Source organism: Oratosquilla oratoria, chromosome 23, assembly GCF_046742065.1.
Source record: "Oratosquilla oratoria isolate Oo_2021 chromosome 23, ASM4674206v1, whole genome shotgun sequence".
In the NCBI taxonomy this organism is placed as follows: Eukaryota; Metazoa; Arthropoda; class Malacostraca; order Stomatopoda; family Squillidae; genus Oratosquilla; species Oratosquilla oratoria.
This window is the reverse complement of record NC_134799.1, coordinates 8,497,032-8,524,531: the sequence shown is the minus strand read 5'-3', so window position 1 is coordinate 8,524,531 and position 27,500 is coordinate 8,497,032. Positions and strand designations below refer to the sequence as shown.

At 46.5% G+C, this 27,500-nt stretch overlaps 1 protein-coding gene across 6 annotated transcripts in view; it reads right to left on the bottom strand.

The window, feature by feature from the left end:
- LOC143037953 (uncharacterized) overlaps positions 1-27,500 on the bottom strand; it is a 197,624-nt gene that overhangs the window by 68,966 nt on the left and 101,158 nt on the right. For 2 of the 6 annotated variants that reach the window (XM_076206667.1, XM_076206666.1), the window contains one exon: positions 13,494-13,572. The exons of the other annotated variants lie outside the window; for them this stretch is intronic. The gene's annotated coding sequence lies outside the window, so the exon portion shown is untranslated. The remainder of the gene's footprint in view (positions 1-13,493; positions 13,573-27,500) is intronic. 6 annotated transcript variants of the gene reach the window in all.

The following is a 27,500-nucleotide window of genomic DNA, read 5'->3' as shown; positions in this document are numbered from 1 at the left end:
CGAGGAGAGAGAGAGAGAGAGAGAGAGAGAGAGGAGGAAGGGTGGAGGGAGACAGGAAGGCAGATCAAGAGATAGGTACAGGAGGAGGAAGAGGAAGAGGAAGAGGAGGAGGAAGAGGAGGAGGAAGAGGAAGAGGAAGAGGAGGAGGAAGAGGAGGAGGAAGAGGAGTAGGGGAGGAGGAGGAGGGAACGGAGGAGGAGGAGGGAACGGAGGAAGAGGAGGGAACGGAGGAGGAGGAGGGAACGGAGGAGGAGGAGGGAACGGAGGAAGAGGAGGGAACGGAGGAAGAGGAGGGAACGGAGGAAGAGGAGGGAACGGAGGAAGAGGAGGGAACGGAGGAAGAGGAGGGAACGGAGGAAGAGGAGGGAACGGAGGAAGAGGAGGGAACGGAGGAAGAGGAGGGAACGGAGGAAGAGGAGGGAACGGAGGAAGAGGAAGAGGAGGGAACGGAGGAAGAGGAAGTGGAGGGAACGGAGGAAGAGGAAGTGGAGGGAACGGAGGAAGAGGAAGTGGAGGGAACGGAGGAAGAGGAAGAGGAGGGAACGGAGGAAGAGGAGGGAACGGAGGAAGAGGAGGGAACGGAGGAAGAGGAGGGAACGGAGGAAGAGGAGGGAACGGAGGAAGAGGAGGGAACGGAGGAAGAGGAGGGAACGGAGGAAGAGGAGGGTACGGAGGAAGAGGAGGGAACGGAGGAAGAGGAGGGAACGGAGGAAGAGGAGGGAACGGAGGAAGAGGAGGGAACGGAGGAAGAGGAGGGAACGGAGGAAGAGGAGGGAACGGAGGAAGAGGAGGGAACGGAGGAAGAGGAGGGAACGGAGGAAGAGGAGGGAACGGAGGAAGAGGAGGGAACGGAGGAAGAGGAGGGAACGGAGGAAGAGGAGGGAACGGAGGAAGAGGAGGGAACGGAGGAAGAGGAGGGAACGGAGGAAGAGGAGGGAACGGAGGAGGAGGAGGGAACAGAGGAAGAGGAGGGAACGGAGGAAGAGGAGGGAACGGAGGAAGAGGAGGGAACGGAGGAAGAGGAGGGAACGGAGGAAGAGGAGGGAACGGAGGAAGAGGAGGGAACGGAGGAAGAGGAGGGAACGGAGGAAGAGGAGGGAACGGAGGAAGAGGAGGGAACGGAGGGAGAGGAGGAGGGAACGCAGGAAGAGGAGGGAACGCAGGAAGAGGAGGGAACGCAGGAAGAGGAGGGAACGCAGGAAGAGGAGGGAACGCAGGAAGAGGAGGGAACGCAGGAAGAGGAGGGAACGGAGGAAGAGGAGGTAACGGAGGAAGAGGAGGTAACGGAGGAAGAGGAGGGAACGGAGGAAGAGGAGGGTACGGAGGAAGAGGAGGGAACGGAGGAAGAGGAGGGAACGGAGGAAGAGGAGGGAACAGAGGAGGAGGAGGGAACAGAGGAAGAGGAGGGAACAGAGGAAGAGGAGGGAACGGAGGAAGAGGAGGGAACGGAGGAAGAGGAGGGAACGGAGGAAGAGGAGGGAACGGAGGAAGAGGAGGGAACGGAGGGAGAGGAGGAGGGAGAGGAGGAGGAGGGAGAGGAGGAGGAGGGAACGCAGGAGGAGGGAACGCAGGAAGAGGAGGGAACGCAGGAAGAGGAGGGAACGCAGGAAGAGGAGGGAACGCAGGAAGAGGAGGGAACGCAGGAAGAGGAGGGAACGCAGGAAGAGGAGGGAACGGAGGAAGAGGAAGAGGAGGTAACGGAGGAAGAGGAAAAGGAGGGAACGGAGGAAGAGGAAAAGGAGGGAACGGAGGAAGAGGAAAAGGAGGGAACGGAGGAAGAGGAAAAGGAGGGAACGGAGGAAGAGGAGGGAACGCAGGAAGAGGAGGGAACGCAGGAAGAGGAGGGAACGGAGGAAGAGGAGGTAACGGAGGAAAAGGAGGGAACGGAAGAAGAGGAAAAGGAGGGAACGGAAGAAGAGGAAAAGGAGGGAACGGAAGAAGAGGAAAAGGAGGGAACGGAAGAAGAGGAAAAGGAGGGAACGGAAGAAGAGGAAAAGGAGGGAACGGAAGAAGAGGAGGGAACGGAGGAAGAGGAGGGAACGGAGGAAGAGGAGGGAACGGAGGAAGAGGAGGGAACGGAGGAAGAGGAGGGAACGGAGGAAGAGGAGGGAACGGAGGAAGAGGAGGGAACGGAGGAAGAGGAGGGAACGGAGGGAGAGGAGGAGGAGAGGAGGAGGAGGGAGAGGAGGAGGGAGAGGAGGAGGAGGGAGAGGAGGAGGAGGGAGAGGAGGAGGAGGGAGAGGAGGAGGAGGGAGAGGAGGAGGAGGAGAGGAGGAGGAGGGAGAGGAGGAGGAGGGAGAGGAGGAGGAGGGAGAGGAGGAGGAGGGAGAGGAGGAGGAGGGAGAGGAGGAGGAGGAAGAGGAGGAGGAGGAGGAGGAGGAGGGAGAGGAGGAGGGAGAGGAGAAAGAGAGAGAGGAGGACGGAGAGGAGGAGGAAGAGGAGGAGGAGGAAGAGGAGGAGGAAGAGAAGGAGGAGGAAGAGGAGGAGGAAGAGGAAGAGGAGGAGGAAGAGGAGGAGGAAGAGAAGGAGGAAGAGGAGGAGGAAGAGGAGGAGGCGGAGGAGAAGAAGGAGGAAAGAAAATCTATTACATCATCACCTTCCAAGATCCACATCTTTTTTCACGTAGATTCTATGCCTTAGCTGATTAATCATAGAAACAAAAAATAAATAAATGAATAAATAAATAAACAAATTGATAAAGTAATGGATACATAATCAAATTAAAAAAATAAACAGGCAAATACACATAATATTTAATCACTTCATATAAACAAAAATAAAATACTTGTGCAGCAAGTACGAACACTACCCAATACGATCTGCTTCGTCAGGAACTGCGCACAACTGGCCGGCCCAGGCAATGCCAGGCAGTGCCAGCCACGATCGGGCCGCTCGACAAGGCACGGCCCTCAATGGAGCCTGCAGCCACCTACTCAGAGCTCTTACAAAGAGCATTATCAATGTGTGACCTGGTGCGAGCAGAAAATCAAATAGACCCTTAGTGTGGGACCGAAAGCTATTAATCTCTTCAGGGTCATGTCCTTTATTTATTTATTTATTTATTTATTTTTTTCCCAAGGTCATGTAATTCTAATCACCATATGGTCCAACTCTTAGTCTTGAACGATCGATTTATTTTTATTTATTCTTTAATTAATCAATTAATATATTCATTTCCTGTCTCCCACTGTGTTCCCTTTGTGAATAAAGCCACCCGGATTTGCCTTAAAAAAAGTCATGATATTGCAATAGGATCCAACTGGATGGGTTATGACATTGCAAAATCGCCTGTAAGAACGAGACACGGTACGCGTACCCTTGGCAATTCTAAAATAACTGTTATCATTGGAGTACGCCAGCCTCGTACAAGCTCTGTGACGTCACAGCTAGACAATCTTGAATACAGGCTTAGGTCTATCCAGTGAAGGTCTCAGTTCTAGACGATTCTAATTAGACGAGACGTGTCATTCTTTTCGCCCTTCCGTGAGGGTCGTAACCTTGTATACTTAGATGGGAAATCCTTTCGCTCCCAAAAGAGCTGAACACTTCCTAGAATTTAAGTGTCGTCGACTTCTATACTCATTCTAGATAATGCTAAATAACTGAAGAACCTTCTCTCTCTCTCTTTCTCACACACATCCTAGAATTTAAGTGCCGTCGACTTTTATACCCGTTCTAGATAATGCTAGATAAATGAAGAACCTCATATCTCTCTCTCTCTCTCTCTCTCTCTCTCTCTCTCACACACACACACACACACACACACACACACACACACACACACACACTACCATGGGCTCCCCAACTGGATACGAACTACACGAATTTCATGCGTGACGCCCCTACAGACCCACGTCACGCAGCATTCCTTCTGTTGACCTCCTTAATTCCCTCCCCCCATCACCGTGACTCCACCCCTTGTAAGACTTCCCACAAGGACGGAAGCGCCAGTGAACAAGAGTCCATAACAAAAATATTTTCAGTGTGACGCCGTTCCCAACGATACAGACGCTAGTAATTATCAGTGACGAAGTATAATTTATAAAAAAAAATTCTGCAGAGGCCTTAGAAATCACGTCCGTCCCGCCAATTATACCACACCATCATGTGTGAACGGGTAATGTCTTTCGTCCAAAGACTTGAACAAGTGTACCTCGACTTTAAGGCGAACACTGTGGTATGAGGAACGGCCCTGGACAAACGTGTCTGCCACATCATCAAGTGTAAACGGGTAAGAATGTTCATTATCCAAAGACATGAACCGGTGTACTCCAAGTTAATGCCTGTGTCACATTATACGGCGGAGCCGGATGCGACCCAGAATATGTTTGCAAGTTCAATTAGCCTTAATAAGATCACCTGACGACAGCCAGAACTTGATACAAGGACCACCATCTCCTCCTGGTTAGAATACTATCATAACCTTTGGAGTCTAATGACTTATAAGGGAGACTTTGCCAACAACAAGTCGCAAAGGCGCGGCGCCAATCAGCGCGACAGCGGTCGTAAGACGATCGTAGTACGAGGAACGGCCCTGGAAAAACGTGTACCTAATGGTTCGCGTGGAATTGGAAGCGCCCCGGGTGAAGAGCCACTTCCTCGTGCACGTTTTCACCAACCGGAAACTGCTGCCTCGGTCTTCCATTTCTTTGGTCGTGGTTCCCGAGTCAAAACGATTTTTACTTGTTCATTTTTTCTATACAGCACACAAGCAGTAGGCTTACCTTCATTGTTCATTTCATTGGGAATTAAAAGAGGCAGGGAATTATCAAGGTTATTCAATCTTGTAAATCACCATAAATTAGTAGCTGTGAATACTTAATCCAAACACACGCACACGCACACACACACACTGTATGGGGTATTGACTGCTTGTTTTATGCTGTCAATACTAAAGTTCCTGACACCCCTACAGACCACATTCACGCAAAATTCTTCTATGATTTGAAACCGATCTCTATTAACAAAAGTATGCCAATCACTCTTTTTGTTTAATCCCCAGTCACACCAAACTTACGACGTGTTTCCGACCACCTTCGACAGTGGCACTTTTGTTTCTCTCATGGTTAGCGCCAGGTGGCTGTTTCATGTTCATCTTCATGACTGGGAGGAGGGGGGGATTCCTTCCAATTGCAGCGTTGTCTTGAATTATTTTTATAAACAGAGGAACGGCACAAATCAGCCTGGCCGCCGATGGGACGTCAGTCTCTTATCTAACCTCTCCTCCCACTTTTCTCTCTCTCTCTCTCTCTCTCTCTCTCTCTCTCTCTCTCTCTCTCTCTCTCTCTCTCTCTCTCTCTCTCTCTCTCTCTCTCTCTCTGTGTGTGTGTGTGTATTTACCTAGTTGTATTTTACGGGAAGGGGAGCTATGCTCGTGGTATCCCGTCTTCGTATCTCATTTTATCTAAATATTTTTGAATTAAATGTGTGTGTGTGTGTGTGTGTGTGTGTGTGTGTGTGTGTGTGTGTGTGTGTGTGTGTGTGTGTGTGTGTGTGTGTGTGTGTGTGTGTGTGTGTGTGTGTGTGTGTGTGTGTGTGTGTGTGTGTGTGTGTGCGCGCGCGCGCGCGCGCTCCTCCTTGAATAACAACTCATCCTTGAACAATTCCTTCACCAAGTTCTTGACTCTTCAGCGTGATTGTGTCCTTAAGGATAGAACCGCCGGTTTTCAACGACGGAATACATGGCGTACTTTCAAGGTTTTGTCCTGGTTAACTTCAGACGATTTTGCAGAAAACCATCTCCATTCATCTTATCCATACCATGAAACATTCCGAAGATTTCCGTTCCCCTGGTTGGCGATAGACTATTATATTCAGCTTAAAAGTACCCCAGCGAGTGAAGGGGTTTAATTTTTATCCTTAACCATGGTTAACAGGCTACAAACGAGGTGTTATCGCGATAAGTTCTGTTACTGTAGTATTTTTCAGTTGCATAAGGAACTTCTACGGCAATGGTTCTTAATTTCTTTCGGTCCCGATAGCTCAAAGTTCAATTCCAAGTCAACCTGATCCACCCTTTCCATCATTAGCCTGCTACTTTCGACTTGTAACTATAAATTTACAGTAAAATGTAAATAAAAAATAAATATGATAAAAAAGGACGTCTATGAACAAACTGCTGAAATTTAGAAACCTATTTCATTTTTGTTTTCAGTAAATCAATTAAAAGTATAATTCTTACACAAAATATTTTCCAGGATTTTTTTTGGATACCTCCAAGAACCGGTTTTGATAACTCCAAGGGGTACTGAGGCACTTTAAGAACGCCTGTTCCACAGCTTCAAGCGTTTACCGAAATTAGTTTCCTGTTGTCGAAGTCAGTATCGAAGTTTCTGCTGCGTCAATTAGAACAAGTTTCACCTTCGCTAGAATAAAAACAATCATCAAGTCCAACATCGCTCAGAGGATATACGTGTCGTGAAAATATATACAATTTCACACAAATACTCGGAAATGCGTCTCCATCGGCATGTCTGTATACATCAATGTTTACCAAATATCAGTAACGACTACACTTACTGTCCCCGATGTCCCAGCAACTGGGGCAAAGGTTACAGCTTTGACCTCAGCTAAGCGCCACACATTAGAACATATGAATGGGGGAGGCTGCAAGAGACCATAAGGCCTACACTAGGCAGTTCCATGTCCATTACCACCTATCATCCCCATCCATAAAGTTATCTAATCTTCTCTTAAAACAACCAATAGTTTCAGTGCTCACTACATGGTTACTAAGTCTATTCCATTCGTTAACCACTCTATTGATAAACTAGTTCTTGCCTAATTCCTTTTTGAATCTAAATTTTTGCATTTTAAGTTCATTACTAAGGATTAAATTTGGACAAAAAGTCATGTCACCCAACACGTTCGCCCAAATCGATACCAAGAGATCTCACGACGGCGACGGAAACTGATGAGCCATTCTAACCGACGAAGAAATGATGAGAGATTTCAATCATTGCAGGTTTTAAGCGAACCGGAATGCACCTCGCAGCGCCCAGAGGCCTGGACTTCTGAGAGCGCCTTTTGCGACCGTGTGGGACGTCCGTCTTTTATTTAACTTCCCTCTTTCTCTACCTACCTATCAATCTCTCTACCTCTCTCTCTCTCTCTCTCTTGCTGTGTGTGTGTGTGTGTGTGTGTGTGTGTGTGTGTGTGTGTGTGTGTGTGTGTGTGTGTGTGTGTGTGTGTGTGAACAATTCGTAATTAGCGCACCAATTCTCACGCTGCCACAAAAGGCATGCAAGAACACACAAACACACACACACACACACAAACACACGGACTGACAAACAACATATACAAACAACACTACCGTACATGAAATGCACTTAAGCTTCGCAAATACCATAACGTATAATCCTCATGTACGAGAACTCTAATACATACAAACACACACGCACATGACATACACATCGCCAAGTCATGCAATTAATGATAATAACGCCACTTATCATGACAACACAAACGCCGACACACACACAGTGGTTAATTACCTCAGAGGCAAATGAACTCCCCCAACAACTTTCCCCCAACACTCGTGGGGCTCCGGCCCTCCTTCCTGAGGACCAGGAACCCGATCCGCTAATTGAATTCAAGGGTCGTGGCGACGCCAAGCCACGGCGACCACAGCCATCATCATTATCGTCATCACCACCTCCACTATGACCTCGACAATCAACATCACCACCACCACCAATATCATTAATTTATTACTATCACACCACCATCACCACCACCAATAAGAAAATAATAAAACAATAGTGAAATTATACTAATAAAACAATTTAAACATTATGAAATAACTATAATAATAATAATAATAATAATAATAATAACTATAATAATAATATCATAATAATAATAATAATAACAACAACAACTAACAATAATAATAATAGTAATAATAACAATAATAACAATAATAGTAATATTGTATGAAAGTGACAGTTGCCGACAAGTCTATCGAAATAACACAAGTGAGGACGGAGCCTTTAATTAGTGCGACGCTTCGCTTGGTACATCTTTTTCAAGTACACAGTCATTATACACATGACAGATTAAATCAAAGGAACGAGCGGGAACGTTCCCCCCGTTCCTCTTATTTAATCTCAGCCATGTGTATTATGATTGTGTACTTGGAGAAAGATGCGACAAGAAAAGACGTCGTACTAATAAAGGCTTTGTCCTCACTTGTGGTGTTTATTTCGATAAATAATAACACTAATTAAACATTAAAATAATTTAAAAATAACAGTAACAATACACCAGAATAATGAAATATAAAAATAATAAATAATAATATATTAATAATAACAATAATAAGAAGAAGAATCACAGCGAACGACAAGCGGCCCAGTCACGTAAAAACACTGCCCAGCATGACCCGCACAACAGCAGCAGCAGCAGCAGCATCGAGCGCACAGCTGCACCGTATTTCCTTACCTACAGAGCACCACCCTTCCCGTCCACATACACACACACACACACACACACGGCTGAAATAATTTCAGTATCGCTGCGCTGCGAGTCGTTACTCCAACTTTCGTGGGCGGGGAGTTGGGTGTGTGTGCGTGTAAGGTCACGGTATTACCTATAGATTGGTCATATATGAGCTCTGAGCTATCATCCGGGAGGGTAGTAGCTGTCGATCAAGAGTCCAACACGTGATCCAAGACCATGGAGGAGGGGGACGAGGAGGAGGAGGGGGACGAGGAGGAGGGAGGAGGGGGACGAGGAGAAGGGAGAAGGAGGAGAAGGGAGAAGGAGGAGGAGGAGGGGAAGAGGAGGAGGGGGGAAGAGGAGGAGGAGGGGGGAGGAGGAGGGGGGGGAGGGGGGAGGAGGGGGACGAGGAGGAGGGGAGGAGGAGGGGGAAGAGGAGGAGGAGGAGGAGGGGGAAGAGGAGGAGGAGGGGGAGGGGGAGGGAGGAGGAGGGGGACGAGGAGGAGGAGGGGGGAGGAGGGGGAAGAGGGGAGGAAGAGGAGGGGAGGAAGAGGGGAGGAGGGAGGAGGAGGAGGGAGGAGGAGGGAGGAGGAGGAGGAAGGGGCGGCTGTCACCATAGTTCAACTTTTCCCTTTAAATTTACGCGAGCCGTTTTTTATGGCCCTCAAAACTTGTTCTTTTTATCATCCCTCCCTTCTCCTCACTGGCTAACAAATGTCCTTACCCGTTCCTATACCATTTTATACTTTTATTACGTTGGCGGCACCCTTAGCTTCGTTTTGGGTTCGAATCCCGCACTCCTTTCTCAGATTCCCAGGAGTGACTGTTAGTTATCTGCCTCCAAGAGTCCCTAAAGTGCGTCATAAGGTTAAGGTGACGGCTTCGGCCACAGCTACTCAGCGCCTCCTGGCGTAGTAGGCTCCTCACCTAGGTGCAGTCAGGACCATTCATGTTCGCGTCACCCTCTACCCAGAACAGAGTGCAGAGTACGTCGCCGCATGAAAGATGGAAAATCAATCGAGAAACACTTTCGCTTCAGTCATGGTCCCGAATAAAATCCCCTGGCGCTCAGGATGAAGAAATATTTTTAAAAATTTAGGTTTTAAGAAGGAAATAGGCAGGAACTGGCATACCAACAGTGTGGTTAGCGAATGGAATAGACTTGGTAACCATGTACTGAGCGCTGAAACAACTGGTCATTTCAAGATAAGATTAAAGAACCTTATGGATGTGGATGACTGGTGTAAGGGATGTAGAACTGCCTAGTGTACGCCTTATGGTCTCTTGCAGTCTCTTCCATTTTCATGTTCAGTCCGTCGCTGTAGCGAAGAGATAGAAGTTGAATCAAAGCCTCAACAACTTCACACTTGATTATTCACGAGTCATGGACACAAGACATCCATCAACCATCACAACATATATAAGGAGGAGGGTCATCCTTCTCCTTCGCAAAGTGACCAACAGCAGCAACAATCCAGGGGAAGGTGAGGAGCTTACGCCATGAGGCGCTGAGTGGCTGCGGTCGAAGCCGTCACCTTTGCCCTATCATGCTCTTTGGGAGACTGTTGGGGTAACTAACGGTCACTACTGGGAATTGAAGAGAAGTGCGGGATTCGAAACCACAACTTAGCGATCACGCCACCAGCGCATAAACCTAACGCGACTAATGACGGGAGTTGTAGTTGTCGTCAGGCGATTTTGTTCAGCTAAAGGGAAACGCCCCTGTCCGCGGCCGAAGGACCTACAGTCGGTGTCCACGAACAGGTCACTCGTCTCTAAGCGATTTTATTCAGTTGAATGAGACTCTCCTTCACCACCACCTCCTCCATCACCTCTACCTCCACCAACACCTCCACCATCTCCACCAACACCTCCACCATCTCCACCAACACCTCCACCATCTCCACCAACACCTCCACCATCTCCACCAACACCTCCACCAACACCTCCACCATCTCCACCAACACCTCCACCAACACCACCAACACCACCACCAACACCTCCACCACCACCACCAACACCTCCACCACCACCACCAACACCACTACCACCACCACCACCAACACCACCACCACTTCCTGCGTACCGGAAGGTTCTAAAGTGCGTTCACCCTGCTTCATCATTCTTGTATGCCACCCTACATACATCACATCACACACTAAATTCTCTCTCTCTCTCACCCCGTACAGGGAATTAACTTCGTACTTTTTATGCTGTGAATATTTTCGGGGTTTAGAAAAATCCTTACTGATCTGAGTCAAACACTACAGATTTGTGATTGAAGACCGATTTCCACTAAAAGAAAAGAGATTGAGATTGAAAGAGAGGGACAGGGAGGAAGAGAGAGAGGAAGAAAGAGAGAGAGGAGAGAGAGTGGGAGAGAACGTTCTTAAACACTGGTTATAATCGACGACACATTAAATCGTTCTCTACGGCGTGACATTGTCCACAAGGTAAAAAACACCCACCATCTCTACTATCTCATTATCAAGTACACTTGTCGCACGCACGCACGCACGCACGCGCACGCACACGCACACCACACACACACGCACACACCCCTGGGCCACTCCTCCTCCTCCTCCTCCTCCTTCTCTTGACGGCACCCTTTCCTCCAACGCGCGATTCTTGCATTGTTGGGTCCCGGCCTTGACCCCCTCCACCCCCCGCGAGCACGCTTCCCTGGTTTTTACATACAACCCCAACACCCACCACCCCCTCTTCCTCCTCCTCCTCCTCCTGTGCCTCCTTTTATTCCTCCTCCTCCTCCTGTACCTCTCTCTATTCCGCCGCCTCCTCCTCCTCTTCCAATACCAGTACCTCCTCCTTCTCTTCCAGCAATTCCTCCTCCTCCTGTACCTCCTTCTATACCTCCTCCTCTTCCGGTACCTCAACCTCCTGTACCTCCTATGCTCCTCCTCCTCCTGTACCTCCTATGTTCCTCCTCCTCCTGTACCTCCTATGTTCCTCCTCCTCCTGTACCTCCTATGCTCCTCCTCCTCCTCCAATACCAGTACCACCTCCTCCTCCTCTTCCAATCGTTAATCGAGTAGGCAATACCTCCTTGCTTATCTGGCCTCTACGATTTGCCTCCTCTCCTCTCCCCTCCTCCCTCCATGCCTGCCTGCTTGGCTCTCTGGCTGGCTGCAAGCGAGTGTCCCATGTCTTAGCCCAGTAGTTTTTAAATTCAAATTTCGCTGCGTTTTTCACAGTCCCTGCTGCTACTACTACTACTACTACTATTACTACTAATAATAATAATAATGGCCCAAAACACCTAAAATTATGATTAATAAATAATACCAAGTATACATAATAAATAACAATTGGTACATAACAAATATATGGCTAACTAAATCATTAGAACCTTATAAACAGATAAACCAATAAAATCAGGACATTCGATTTAGTCTAGGGAGACCTCTTGCACAGCCAAAGTGTCACAAACTCCCCTCTTGGCTAACCCCCACATCACCCCCCACGCCAGCCGGACTCCTTTCTCGCCCCCCCGACCCCCCCCCCCCCCCCCCCCCCCCCCCCCCCCCCCAACCCCCCCCAACCCCCCGCCCCCCCCCCCCCCCCCCCCCCCCCCCCCCACGCCCCCCCCCCCACCGCCCCCCCCCCCCCCGCCCCCCGCTCCCCAAAACCGCCTTGGAAACGACGTCCTCATCAGCGGCCGATCAAAGGCGAAGCCAGAAATAGGCGCGCCATTGTGCCCTGGGGCGTGCAACCCCTTGTGCCGCGTCAACAACTCACGAGAGGATCTCTTTCTCCACCTGAAGAAGAGGAGGAGGAGGAGGAGGGCGGCTCCTCCATTCAGCCGAAGAATACCTCCTCCTTCACCCTCCTCCACCACCACTTTCCTTCGATCCCCCCACTCTATCAATAACCCGCACAGGTTAAAGGCACTGCCCCATAGGTCATCTGCAAGTGACATTCGTATGACACCGAGTCATTCAATACCTTGTATATATATATATATATATATATATATATATATATATATATATATATATATATATATATATATATATATATATATATATATATATGCGGTACATACACACGTGTATATACCAAAAATAATTTACTCCTTATAATGGGGAGAGGACAGAGCCGAGTCGATGTACACATTATTTGTATGAGCGTGTTTGTTTGTTTGTTTGTTTGTTTGTGTGTGCGCGCTCGCGCTTCACTTCAGCAACATCGTTCCAATTGTGGGTGGAAGGTCAGAAGGGGACCGACTCCAACCACCAGATTTGGTCACCATCAGTCTGTTCTCAGCGCCACATTTAACCACCAAGGCCTTCATCCCCCCGTATAAGGGGGGTAGCCATACTTTTTGGTCCGACATTACGTGGGAGAGAAATAGGAAAGGAGAGCGGGGGGAGGGGGGTTAGTTCCACCCCCACCCCTACGTCTCCACATACGCAAAATGGTGACCGGGGGTTATTCTGATATCAATACATAATATTCTTATGTGACAAAATATAATTCTTTCTACAGAAATAGAACGTAAAGTATACAAAAATTCAAGGGAATGACAAAACACAGGCGCTAATATATATACTCGTGTGAATATATATATATATATATATATATATATATTATATATATATATACATATGGCATCACTTTAATACATTTCACTTTCATGCAACTCACACATTCAGTACGTACTACACCAGCACACGAAATATGTCCCCTGCTCGTACTGGAACAAACATTAAATTTGTACCCCAACGTCATTCGTACACTAATTTCATTATACATCGCCTACATATTCATTTTCCACATGACACACGACTGTCATATTAATTCATGGTACCTACGCTCTTACGCAATTAACACCTATGAACACGCACGCACGGGCGCGCCCACACAAACACACACACACACACACACACACACACACACACACACACACACACACACACACACACACACACACACACACACACCTGTACAAGAAAGGTCCACCTGCCGCCTGAAGAAGAAAATATGGAGCCAAGAGTCTTAAAGTTGTGCTGACGCTGCGTTTAATTACATACCCTGAGCAGGTGGAGGTGGAAGAGGGGAAGAGCAGCGGCAAGACGAATACCAGACCGGCGGCTGCGCGTACTCGCTTACCTGCAAAGACAAAGAACAAAGTTAGGGAGATCTGGTAGGTCAGGTGGCGGAGTGGGGGGAGGAAAGGGGGGGAAGGGAGGAGACAGGGGAAGAGGGGGAGGAGGAAGATGAGGGGGAGGAAGATGAGGGGGAGGAGGATGAGGGTGAAGATGAGGAGTAGCAGGAAGAAGAGAAGGAAGAGAAAGAGGAAGAGGAGGAAGGAGAGTGCAGGAGCAGCAAAAGAGTAGGATTACAGGGGGAGAAGAAAGGGATGGAGTATCGGATGAAGGGAAGGGGAGAGGGAGGGTGAGGAGGGGGACAGGGGAGAAAGGGGGGGGGGAGGAGGAGGAAGTAGAGGACACGATTAAATGGGGGAGTATATTGTAGGCAATGTAAAGGAACGGAAGAAATAAGGCTGGGAGGGAGGAAAGAAGGGAAGGAAGAAAGAAGGGAAGGAAGGAAAGAAATACGAAAAGAAGCGAAGGTGGCAGGGGAAACAGGAGGGAATTGAAGAAAATAACTGCTGATACTTGAGAGGAAGAGGACGCGGGGAAAGAGATTGATGGCAATGTAAGTATACTACATCCATTACAATGAAATGACTCGCACACACTCCACACAAGCACACGCAAACACACGCACGCAAGTACATGTTAAAAAAACACGTTATTCAATACAACGAGGCAAGACAATTTTTTCCGGCGGTCAAATTATATCTTCTTCATGGTGACCAGAGTAATTCCCCGCCTCAACTTTTCCTGGTGTGACCTTTCTACCTCCTCCTCTCTCTACCTCTCTGCCTCCACTCTAACGGGGTCAGCACCCTGCAATCATTTCCTGTCGTCTATTCTTCGTATTCCCACAGTATTCCTTTGTGAGCGTAACGAGAGGAGAGCCGCCTTATGAATTGCTGTCCATTGTGCTCGACTCCGACGAAGGGCAGAGGTCCTTCTCTCCTTCCCATGTGGCCTTCCGAGTTCTTTTGGTGCCTGGTTTCCTTGCCCACCGGGGGCAAAACACCCGGGCCTTCCCCCAGGGAAATGGGTAGCCTTCTCCGCCTCAAGGACAACTTGGGAAAGCGATTACAATTCAGGGGGATTTGGTTCCGACGCCAAGTGATTATTATTCTCTGTTCACCTGGACAAATATTTCCTCGGAACCAAGACTAAGTACACATTGCCAACACTGAGTTAACTTTATTTAATATCAGAAGAACAGGAAAGGTCAAATTTGTCAATAATTAGAATCAGTGAGACTTCCATTATTGTAATTAAATATCAAGAATGTTAGGGCTAGTAATGTCGTTGATCAGTTAACTTTCAATTTCTATGCTTATTTTCGTTCGTCTTCCCTCATTTCTTATTCAAAGGATTACAAAGGCGGAGCATGCCGACAGGAGACCTTTTGGTCCATATCTAGGTCGGATGCGAAAAAAAATCATAATAATTTAATAAATAAAAACTATAATGTAAATAAATGAAATACATAAATAAATGCATAGGTATAGTTAAATAATAAACAAACAGGTAAATAGTAAATAGTGATTGACATAACTAATAATAAATGAAAATCAAACAGACAAATGATAACAAAACAAAAACAATATAAAATAAATTATAATCATTACAGCATCTTGCTTAGGCGTTTATCTTATTCTTTCATTCGTATCACTGTAGACACTTCATTAGGATTTTCGCTCCAATGACAGGTACAATTTGTTCCCTCCTAAATTTAAAACATATATAAATAAATAATTTTTGTGGGATTCGAACGCATCTCAAGTGGTTTGACGAGCAAGTCTGTACATTTACGTCAGTCTGTCAGTGAGGCTCCGACCTTCATTGACAACATCCACGTTGCTATTTCCCGATTGGTTTTTATACACCAAATATATACATCTCCGAATTACCTCCCATAAATATATTTGTGGAGGAAAATATATGCAACAAGGAAGAAAAACTCACAACTGACATCCTTTTAAAAAAAACTAGTTTGGTTTTACGTCAAATTCTGAGAACAGTTTACACAAGTTCTGCTCTTCCAACGCCCTACCATCAACCGACGTCTCGGGTGACCCGAGGTCGAATGAGGTAAAATGGGGTCGTTTGCGACAGCAATCTACAAGGCGCCGCCGATGGGTTTGGTGTCGGGGGAAACTGGGACAATTGGCCGGTGGTGATAGAATAAGTGGTGCTGGCTGTGGTGGTGGTAGTGGTGGTGGTTGTGGTGGTGATTGTGGTAGTAGTTGTGATTATGGTGGTTGTGGTAGTGGTTGTTTTGATGGTAACGATGGTGGTTGTAGTGGTGGTGATGTGGCGGTGCTTGTGGTGGTGATAATGGTAGATAATGACGACGATGGTGGTAGATAACGGTGATGATTACGATGCCTATGGTGGTGATAATGACTGACGATGGTGACGACGACTACCTGAAGACAACGACGATTGTTTGCATGAGCCCAAAATCATCCTAATTTTTCACTCTTCTCGTGATTTTTGTATTACTTGGGAACATGTTGGCCTAGCTCGCTGTACCATACGTCATGTCGTTAACAATGACAAGAAACATTACAGGTGCTAACACTGATCCTTGTGGAACCCCGCAGGTCACTCCTCTCCAGCCTACCATCTTATCCTTTACTATTGCCCTTGTGTGCCTTGTATGTGTATATTTACCTAGTTGAATCTTACGGGAAGGGGAACTACGCTCGTGGTGAATTCGTGTGTCTTTTGCACACACTATTGTTTCGTCCAGTTTGTTCCATACATCCACCACTCTGAGGAAAGCTGTTCTTTTTCAGGTCTTTTCTATAAATGTACTTTTTGAATTTCTATATCCCCTTGTATTTCTCTTATCCCAATCTGTGTGTGTGTGTGTGTGTATTCACTTGGTCTTTGGATCACGTGTTGGACTCGTGATCGACAGCTATTTCCCTCCTGGAAGAGCTCAGAGCTCGTAGGTCCGATCTATGGGTAATGCTATGACCTTACACACACCCAACTCCCCGCCCACGAGAGTCAGAGTAACGACCCGAAGCGCAGCTGTACCGAAATAATTTCGGCCCTGGGCAGGATTCGAACCAAGCACTACGCGCACCACCATGCTAGTAGTTCATCGTTCTACCAACTGCGCCACCGAGTTGGTGTGTGTGTGAGTGTCTGCGACGCCATCTGTCTGACAAACTCCAAGGTTAGAGAGAAAATGTCAAGGATGAGACGTCCTGGTGTGAAGATGCATGCGGAAGAAATTTCCAATAAAATATAAAGTCATGTCTTGCCGTATATGCAAATAGATTTTTATTCCACAGATGATTCGATTATCGCTTTATTCTAACATTTTCCAGTTACCACACGGAATTTAGTCGCAGTGCGTTTCAACATATTATTTATATTTAAAGTATAATCTATGAATACGACGTGTTTTCTATCTTAAAGTTTATATGAGGATTAAAAAGGGTTTATAATGTCCATCATTACTTCAGTTATGAAATTTAAATTCATTGTTGCTAACATGGAATACCAATGGAAGTCTGCATACCTTGATACAATTAATGTACACAGAAGCACATGTGCGCACGAACACACAAACACACACACATACATACACATGCACGTACGTACGCGCACAAACACACACACACGCATGTACGCGCGCACACGCACACAAACACGCGCGCACATACACACGCACACACACACAAACACACGTACACAGGCACGCACGGGCGCATACACGAGCGCGCGTACACAGGCGGGCAGACACACACACACACACACACACACACACACACACACACACACACACACACACACACACACACACACACACACACACACACACACACACACGTATTGTTAGTGTAGTGATAATTATCTTGGCCTCTCACGCTGAAAGCTCGAGTTCACGCCTTGCTCAGGGCGTGAAAGATTACAAAACACAAGTCACTGTACCCCTTCTGCAGAACGCTGTGTGTGTGTGTGTGTGTAATGCCACTTCAATACCCACATATCGGATAATATGAATTCTTGAGATCTCACCCGGGAGGGTAATTGCTGCCGATCACATGCCCAGCACCTGATCGAAGAACATGACGTATCACACACAAACAAGCAACAAAAAACGCACTCCTCCAAACGTAAACGATAAAAACTAAAAAGAAAAAACACAAACGCACACAAACGCGAACACACACACACACACACACACACACACACACATACACACACACTAAACACACGCACATATACCACACACGGGCGTGCGCGCACACCCACACAACCAAAACACACTCGAGCACACACGGAGGGCGGGCGGGACAGCAGCAAACACTTCCATCCATCCACTTTTGGCCGCAGGACTCGTCGACCTCGAGGCAGAGACCACTCCAGTTCCAATTCCTGACACGATCCGGGACACCCAGGAACAAAAACTCTCTCTCTCTCTCCGTTAGTGTTTATACTGACTCGAGGTAAAAATGCGGGTGAAATTTGCGTCACATATTTGTTCAGGGCGTGCGGAGCTTCTTGGGCGAGCTCCGAGGGGCGGCGTTCACTTTCCCTACCTTTTCTGGCTTTTGCCCAGGGTGCGCGCGCGCACGCACGCACACACACACACATACACACACACTCGATGGCGCAGTGGTTAGTTCCTGGCAGCCACTACGGCGGTCCGGGTTCGAATCCCGCCAGGGCTAAAATAATTTTAGTATCGCTGCGCTGCGAGTCATTACTCCAACCCTCGTGGGCGGGGAGTTGGGTGTGTGTGTGTGCGTGTAAGGTCACAGCATTACCCATAGATCGGTCATATATGAGCTCTGAGCTCTCTTCCGGGAGGGAAATAGCGGTCGATCACGAGTCCAACACGTGATACATGACCATGGTGAATCACACACACACTTTTAAATATATGATAGGCATATACGGAACATGTACATTCTCTCTATCTACATATCAAAGGCTTCCTCTCCCTTATAAGGGAGGTAGCCAGCCACGGTATGCACACTGCACACACATTTACTCGTAACTTGTAAAACTGAAGTTAGGTCACAAGGTCACTGTAGGACACCGAGAGGCACGATCTTTGTAAATAAAGTGTGTGCGCGCGTGCGTGCGTAATCGTGTGTGTGTGTGGGTGTGGGTGTGTATTTACCTAGTTGTATTTTACGGGAAGGGGAGCTATGCTCGTGGGGTCCCGTCTTCATATCTCATTTTATCTACTCGTAGACTGTTTTTAAATTCGTGTATCGTTTTTGCACACACCACATTTTCTGTGTGTGTGTGTGTGTGTGTGTGTGTGTGTGTGTGTGTGTGTGTGTTTGTATAGGCAAGTGCATGTGTAGGCGTGTGTGTGTGTGTCTGTGTGTGTGTGTGTATCGACCATGGGCGATGCTGACCGTGGCATTGGAAAGACCAAGAGGGTGGGGTAGGGGGAGGTGGAGGGAGAGGGGGAGGCAGGAAACGGGACAGAGGGTCGCCCATAGTAAAATCCTGAGAAGGAATGCAGGAAGGAAGAAAGGGGAGAAGGGGGAGGAGGAGGAGGGGGGGAGGTGGAGTGTGGGGGGAAGGGGTCAAAGGGCACTGTTGGGGAGACTGGGGGGGTGGGGGGCGGCTTCCGTGTCCTTATTTTCACACCCGGAGACGCTCCCACTGCATCGCGACATTTCCGCGAATGACCTGAATCTTCTTCCTCTTAATCCACTTGTACACGGAGAGAATGGCGGCTGGCTCTTCGAAGATTATTTCTTTTATGTTTTGAGGTGGTGGGAGACGTGGAGAAGGAAGATGCGGTCAAGGAGGGGGAGGAGGAGGAGGTGTAGGAGGAGATAGAGGAGGTCGAGGAGGAGGAAGAGGAGGTCGAGGGGTGGAAAAGGAGGTCGAGCAGGAGGAAGAGGGGGTCGAGGAGGAGGAGGAGAGGAGGAAGAGGAGGTCGAGGAGAAGATCGAGGAGGAGGAAGATCGAGGAGGAGGTGGTCGAGGAGGAGGTGGTCAAGGAGGAGGTGGTCAAGGAGGAGGTGGTCGAAGAGGTGGTGGTGGTAGAGGAGGTGGTCGAGTAGTAGGAGTTCGAGGTGTTCAACGAAGAGGCTGAGGTCGAAGAGGAGGAGGAGGGGCATGGGGGAAGGCACATCATGACACTGCACGACCAAAGAAGGCTGGCGGTCGGTTGTTGGGGGGCAGGTTTTCAAATGACTTTTGTAACCCCAACATTTCCTGGCTGCCGTTTCGCTGGCCTCAGAGAGAGATCAGGTTCTTCTACTCCGGGTCTGAAAATAAGTCCACATCTTTCTGAACACTTTCTGGTCTGTTAAAAGGTCTTAATCGATCTAGAAAATAATTAACAAACCAAAAGTATGGTGTGGGCTATCACGACCAAAGGGTGGAATTTATCTTACTGTCGCGATGAACTTTAGTTTCTGTCATCATTCCAGAACGGAGTACCAAAGCGTATTTCATCACCCGATTCTTCAAAATACTTCGAACTCGCGTGCCCTCTGCCGAGGACACACTCCAGACTAATTACGACGTCTTGGACCGCTTCCAGAGTTGTGACATACAACGTTATATTACAACATTCCAGCAGATAATTGGTGGTCTTCCAGATCCGGGTTGTGAGAGCTGTGACAACAATGTTGGGGTATTAGAGAGAGAGAGAGGGAGAGAAAAAAATCAGGAAGGGTATATTGATGGCATCAAACAGGATGCAAAAATTTCCTAGACTTGCTCCTCCCAACTCCCACCACCCTCAGTGTAAGGAATTAAGCCGCATTCGCATCTTCAATAGAGGTTTTTTTTTCATAATATCAGCTGATTTTGTGACGTCACTGTCCTGGTGCGCGTGCGGATCTCCGCCATTGTTGTGGTCCTGAAGGACATATGAAGGGACTGATATTTTTATGACGATTAAAGTAAATAAATAATCTAATGCACAAATAAATAAATAAAAATAAATAAACGAATAGAAAAAAGGTTATGATTCCTGTTTACATTTTACATTTAATAATGCAGTTATTAAGGATACTGCCCTGGCCTTGGTAGGGTGATTCATATTGCATTTAGATTTTAGCACAAAAAAGAAACAAGTACACCACAGTACAAGTTCGTAAGAAATTTTCCAGCCACTGCACACAGCAAGTGAATTAGCTACAATTGGCTTATATGTCTGTTGGAATTACCTGCGGTCTGCTGCTGTGGCAACAAAATGACAGTAATTGCAAGATGAAGTGCTACCTTCAGAGAAACGGGGTGACGTTCACGTATTTCAAAACAAAACATATTTATCAAAATTCCCCAACGAAACCACCCTCTCATCATAGCAAAATGCTTTATGGATTTTTTTTCCTGGCTAAGGACACGCAGTTTTATGTATGTCCTTAGCCGAAACAAAACATATGAAGGAAAAATCAGGAATACATCTCCGTCTACGCACAAGGAGGCGGGGCTTACACCATGCAAACGATGTGACGTCATGTCGACCGTAAATATGTATTCAACAAAGGTGGACAGACATTATGTCCAGATGACTTTGCTTTTGGAGTCTGTTACCGCGTTGGACTGGATAACTGTATCCCGCCTACGTCTGCTGGAGCTGCCTCTGCCCTATGTGTTTGAAGACCAAGACAGAGGCACGATTTTCCTGAAGATACAAGGAATTTGCATGTTCTAGGAGAGGCGTAGTGTACATTCTTTTTAATTGTTACCCGTTATTAAAACCGATAGGGATCTCTATTTCAACAGTGGTCTCGTTCAATTGGCTTCTATTTACCCTAACAGAGGCAAATATATAAAAAAAAATCCTCAACGCCTCTGAGGGGAAGAGGAGTTGATGACGGAGCAATTCTGAAAAATCAAATACATCTTAGAGGAGGTAGGGAGGGAGGGGGGAGGGGGGTAAAGGGTCCTGCACCAGGTACATCAAGTTTAAACCCTTGTGTCCGTGTTCCACTTTAGGAATTTCATTCTAGAAATCACCAGACTATTCAGAGGAGAGGGAGCTCCTGGCACGAAAGTATCCGAGTTGCCGTTTGCATTCTCCTCGACTTCAACCAGGATTTTGAACGGTAAGGGATCCAGGTCATCTTCCGTACTAAGAGACATCATTATTTATCATTTTTTAATTATATGCATTTAATTATTTATCTACCTATCGATTTCTTGGGTCGTTCTTAATACAATCATCGCCATGCTCACGGCGACGCGTTCCGCATATTCTGTTTTGACTAACGCCACAGTACGCTATACTATACACACACGCACGCACGCACACACACACACACACACACACACACACGCACGCACACGCACGCACATTCATCGCAAAGAAGGGCTTGATCGACCTTAATGACATAATGAATGGAACAGTTATCCCAATCTATTTACTGATGATGCAGAGATGTAAGAGATGAGGAATATGGTCATTTATCACAAAGATCTAGACGAGATGTTTCAATGGAGATAAATGGGAAACGAGTTTTAATGCAAAAAATATATATTCGAAACTGGAAAATAAACGTTGAACTGTAAAATAGTAAATGGGGGCAATTAAGACAGAGGGAAAAAGGTGCTACAAGTACTGGAAATGGAAAATTCCTCACCGAAAAAAACATCAATAAGGTTACAGGAGAGAGACAGAGTGAGTGAGAGAGAGAAAGAGAAGCGAGAAAGAAGAGAGAAGAGAGAAGAGGGAGAGGAGAAGAGGAAGAGAGGAGGGAGGGAGAGAGAGAGAGAGAGAGAGAGAGAGAGAGAGAGAGAGAGAGAGAGAGAGAGAGAGAGAGAGAGAGAGAGAGAGAGAGAGAGAGAGAGAGAGAGAGAGAGAGAGAGAGAGAGAGGGGGGGGGAGGCAGACAGACGGACGGTGAGATGAAGAGAGAGAGAGACAGAGAGAATTCAAAGAACGGCAACTAAAATGATTGAAGGGCATTTCAGGGACATTACGAAATACAATTTTCCACACAGTTACATTAATTCGTGAAAAGTCATGGAGGACAAAGTCGTCCAAGTAGACAACACAGGAGAAATTTCGGCTAAATTTGGCCGATGGAAGCTTAGTGAAGGAATATTTCGATCATAGCTCTTTTCATGTATGATACAGAAAAATATATGTAAGATACACATATACGCAGATAGACAGATACACACATACGCAAACACACACACACAAACACACACACAGTGGTGGTTGTTTGGAACAAATTGAACGAAACAATTATGTATGCAAATACCATACAAGAATTTAAGAACAAACTAGATACTGCGAGATACCAAGATGGTCACTCCAAGCATAGCTCCACTTCCCGTAAAATACTAGGTAAGTTCTAGGTAAACACACACACACACAGACACACAGACACAGACACAGACAGACACACACACGTACGTGCGGGCATCTGTATAATATCCTCGCGGTGCCAATGACTGGTACCCGCTAGTGGTGGTCCATTAAGATGGACGGCAGATGGAATCATCTCCCTCCTGTTCATTTTCAAAAGCCGCAACCCTGAGAGGCTGGCATTCGGTCGCTGGATCCGGCCCAAGAACTCGTTCATTATGTTTTTCACATTCAGCCGGTGTCACGAAAATAGTACTCCATAAATATAAGAAAAACAAGTCCAAATTTTCTTCACAGGACCAGCCTATACGAGGACCTCAAGACTGTTGCCGGCCGCTACGAGGCTACAGGTTCCCAGTCAGTGAAACTCGACCCACTACGACATCCCAGGATGGTGACGTCATCTGTGACGTCATTGGCGGTAGCTGCTGCTACAGCCGGGCCAAGGATCCTCCGCCATTACCTTGGGCCGGGAAACAACACGACCTCGCTTCTCCCCTCCCCACCCCCCTCGGGGATATAACGTAGGACATCATAATCTTTACGCTCTCGGATGCCTCTGCTTGCTGATGATGTCACGAAGGCGGAGGAAGAAGTGGGGAGGAGACCGTAAAACGGCTCAAGGAGAGTACGGAGTTGCTTTACAGCAGGAAGAAAGTGTACGTGTGTGTGTGTGTGTGTGTGTGTGTGTGTGTGTGTGTGTGTGTGTGTGTGTGTGTGTGTGTGTGTGTGTGTGTGTGTGTGTGTGTGTGTGTGTGTGTGTGTGTGCGCGCGCGCGCGTTTTTAAGGGCCAGGGGCGATACGAAATCTGATAACTGATGCAAGGATACCCCTGGGGATGGGGGGAGACGTGTACCACTAGAGAAGGACGAGAACGTCGGGGGAAAGCCCAGTTAAGTGGGTGAGCTGGAGGATAGGAGGAGGAGAATAGGTGGAGGAGGAAGAGGAGGAGGAGGAGGAGGAGGAAGAGGAATAGGTGGAGGAGGAGGAGGAATAGGTGGATGAGGAGGAGGAATAGGAGTAGATGGAGGAGGAGGAGGAGAATTGGGAGGAGGAGGAGAATTGGGAGGAGGAGGAGCAGCACTGGGAGGAGGAGGAGGAGGAGCAGCACTGGGAGGAGGAGGAGGAGGAGGAGCACTGGGAGGAGGAGGAGGAGGAGAATTAGGAGGAGGAAGAGGATTGGAAGGCGGTATTCTTAGGTGAAGACGTGATGGGAGATGTAGCTTTTATTTTATTTAAATATGTTTTTATTTATATATTCATATATTAATCTATTTATTTATTCATTGTGGACCTCAACCTTGATGACGGTTGGGTCTCTCAAAGGAAACGAGTCTGTCCATAATCCACGTAGACAGGAGACACGTCAGAGTGACGGGGAAGCATTGGGTGTCAGCAGGTCAGGTCAGCCAAACCCTTCCGTTCCGGCTGGCACTTTTCCTTTCGTTTCCCCGTCGCCAATCGATTCTATTCGTCTCCTGGATTACCCTCCGGGGTTGTGTAGTGGTGTTTAATACGTACTTATTATCATACAGTTATTATACAATAGTATTTAGTAATTATCACATTAGTTTACAATAGTAATTAGTAAACATTAATTAATAATTAGCATACGATAGCATACAATTATTATACGATAGCATACATTTAGTATATGATAGTATAATTTAGTATACGACAGCATACAATCAGTATACGATAATATACAATTTGTATACGAAAAAATACAATCGGTATACTATAGTATACAATTAGTATACGATAGTATACAATAATATACAATTAGTATACGATAATATACAATTGGTATACGATAATATATAATTAGTATATGACAGTATACAATTGGTATACGATAGTATACAATTAGTATACGAGATTATACAATTGGTATACGATAGTAAAATAGTATACAATTAGTATCCAACATAGTCGAGGAATGATATCAGAATGTTGGTGTCGTATTTATGACGTGTTAGTTTTGCTCCTGGTACTTAAAAACATTATCCAACACATGCATTTGACGAAATATTCGAGAAAATGATTGCAAGAGACATTTGCCCCCACGCCAAAGTTGATTAGCATAGACCAACAATGGAGCAGGCTCGTTAATTAAATTTCGGACGACGGGAAAATATTTGTGATTCACCCAACTGACTCTGCCCGATCGTCAATTAATATCTGCACTTGCGCTTGTCAGTTTTGGGGCCGCCGGGTGCATTTGGGAAAAAAATGGACTCGGATCAAGCGGGTGAACAAACACACAAACACAAACACACACACACACACACAGCCCAGGGTTGAAATAATTTCAGTATCGCTGCGCTGCGAGTCGTTACTCCAACTCTCGTGGGTGGGGAGTTGGGGGGGTGTATGCGTGTAAGGTCACAGCATTACCCATAAATTGGTCATATATGAGCTCTGAGCTCTCTTCCGGGAGGGAAATAGATGTCGATCACGAGTCCAACACGTGATCCAAGACATGGTGAATCCCTCTCACACAAACACACGCACACGCACACACACACACACACACACACACACACACACAAACTGCACACAATCTAACAGGAGGTTCACCAAATCAAAAAACCGTGGGATTTCCACTTATACAAAGGGAGATGGGGGATGGTTACGGGGTGGGGTGGGGTGGGATGGAGGGTAGAAGAAAGTAAAAAGTTGTCTTGTCTTTGGCCGTTTGCTCTCGAGTGCTTCTTTGGCTCCTCACTAAACAAACCAAAACAAAACAATAGAAAAGGGACGAGGCAGACTTCAGGTCTTGAGCTCAAGGTCAGGGAGCTTCCTTCATACAAATATTAGGAAGAGGACGAGGAGGAGGAGAATGGAGAGGAGCAAGAGGAGAATGAAGAGGAGGAGAATGAGGTGGAGGTGGAGAATGAGGTGGAGGTGGAGGACGAGGAGATGGAGGACGAGAAGGGAGGAGGAGGAGGATGAGGGTGAAGGACGAGCAGGGGGGAAAAGAGGAAAATGAGGAAGGAAGGAGGAGGAAGAGGAGAGAGGAGGGAAGGAGGAAGAGGAGAGAGGAGGGAAGGAGGAAGAGTAGGAGGAAAATGAGAAGGAAGAGGAGGAAGAGAATGAGAAGGAAGAGGAGTAAGAGAAGGGGAGGAAGAGGTGGAAAAGAAGTGGAACAAGAGGAAGAAGGACGAGGATGAGGAGGAAGAAGGACGAGGATGGGGAGGAAGAATAAGATGGGGAGGAAGAATAAGATGGGGAGGAAGAATAAGATGGGGAGGAAGAATAAGATGGGGAGGAAGAATAAGATGGGGAGGAGGAGAATGAGGAGGAGGAGGATAAGATGATGAATAACGAAGGAGGAGGAAGAGGTGGAAGGAGACGAGGAGGAAGAGGTGGAGGAGGAAGAGGTGGAGGAGGAGGAGGAAGAGGAGGAGGAAGAGGAGGAAGAGGAGGAGGAGGAAGAGGAGGAGGAGGAGGAGGAGGAGGAGGAGGAGGAGGAGGAGGAGGAGGAGGGACGATGACGACGACGTTTAAACATTTCCAAGTCAATTTGCACATCCTGTTTCGGCTGGATGGACGACCTAATCCAAATTCCGGTAACTCGGGGATAGAATCGAGGTCAAATGGTATTTTCCGTTTCCTGAATGTACAGCTGCCTTCACTTCTAAGTACTACACTGACTGGATTTTCTTCCAAATCTGTTGCAAACGTATATTTTCTGTTAAATATTTATAATACGAAGAAATACATGATGCAAAACTTCATTACTAAGATTTCACACATTGTTATACTTGCAAGTGTATATATGCACTTTTCTTTATCTTGTTTCGTATAAGAATAGACGATATATTTTTTTTCAAATTGTAGATTGGTATATGATGACTGAAATTATAATTCTCAAGGTTTAATTTTGTGTTTAGGATTGTTTTTATCCAGAATGTTTGAAATTTAGTTTTAAATATTTCGTTTTTCTTTTAACATTAATAAACATTCTTTTAGCACAAAATAGTATCTAAAAACAAAATATGTAATCTTAAAAGGAAATATTATCCTATGAAAAATATTTATTTTTCTATCACAAAATACTCCTAATATCCCAGAATATTTTCCTTCTATAAAGTTATTTCATCACAAAATCGATTAAAATATCATTGATGACTAACAATATATCACGTCCTTAGTGCTCAAACCTAGAAAAAAAAAAATCCCGTCCCAAAATACTTTGAACATCCCAGCATATTCTCTCGCTACCACAAAATATTTTCTTTTACCACACACTTTGAGCTTAATGTCAATAATGAACTACAATATATCACGACTTGACAAGTAAGACTATAAAAATATATAGAGATTAAGTACCAGCTGCGTCTTTTTTTTTTTTTTTTAACCTGCTTCACCTTGGATCATCGTTACGAACGATACCAACGCCATCTTGTCGACATTTTTCAAACTATTCTCCAAAGAACGACTCGGTGAGTGAAGAAGGTGGACCACTTTTTAAATCCTACTATCCTTCCTTAATGCTGCTCTCCTTAAATCTCTCTCTACGACTCTTGGGTGCGATAGTGTCGCCAAGGACAGAAACGACGTTTATCGACGACGAAATACAAACTGAAAAAAAATCCCGATGTGTAGCGCTCTTTAGCAAGAAGGA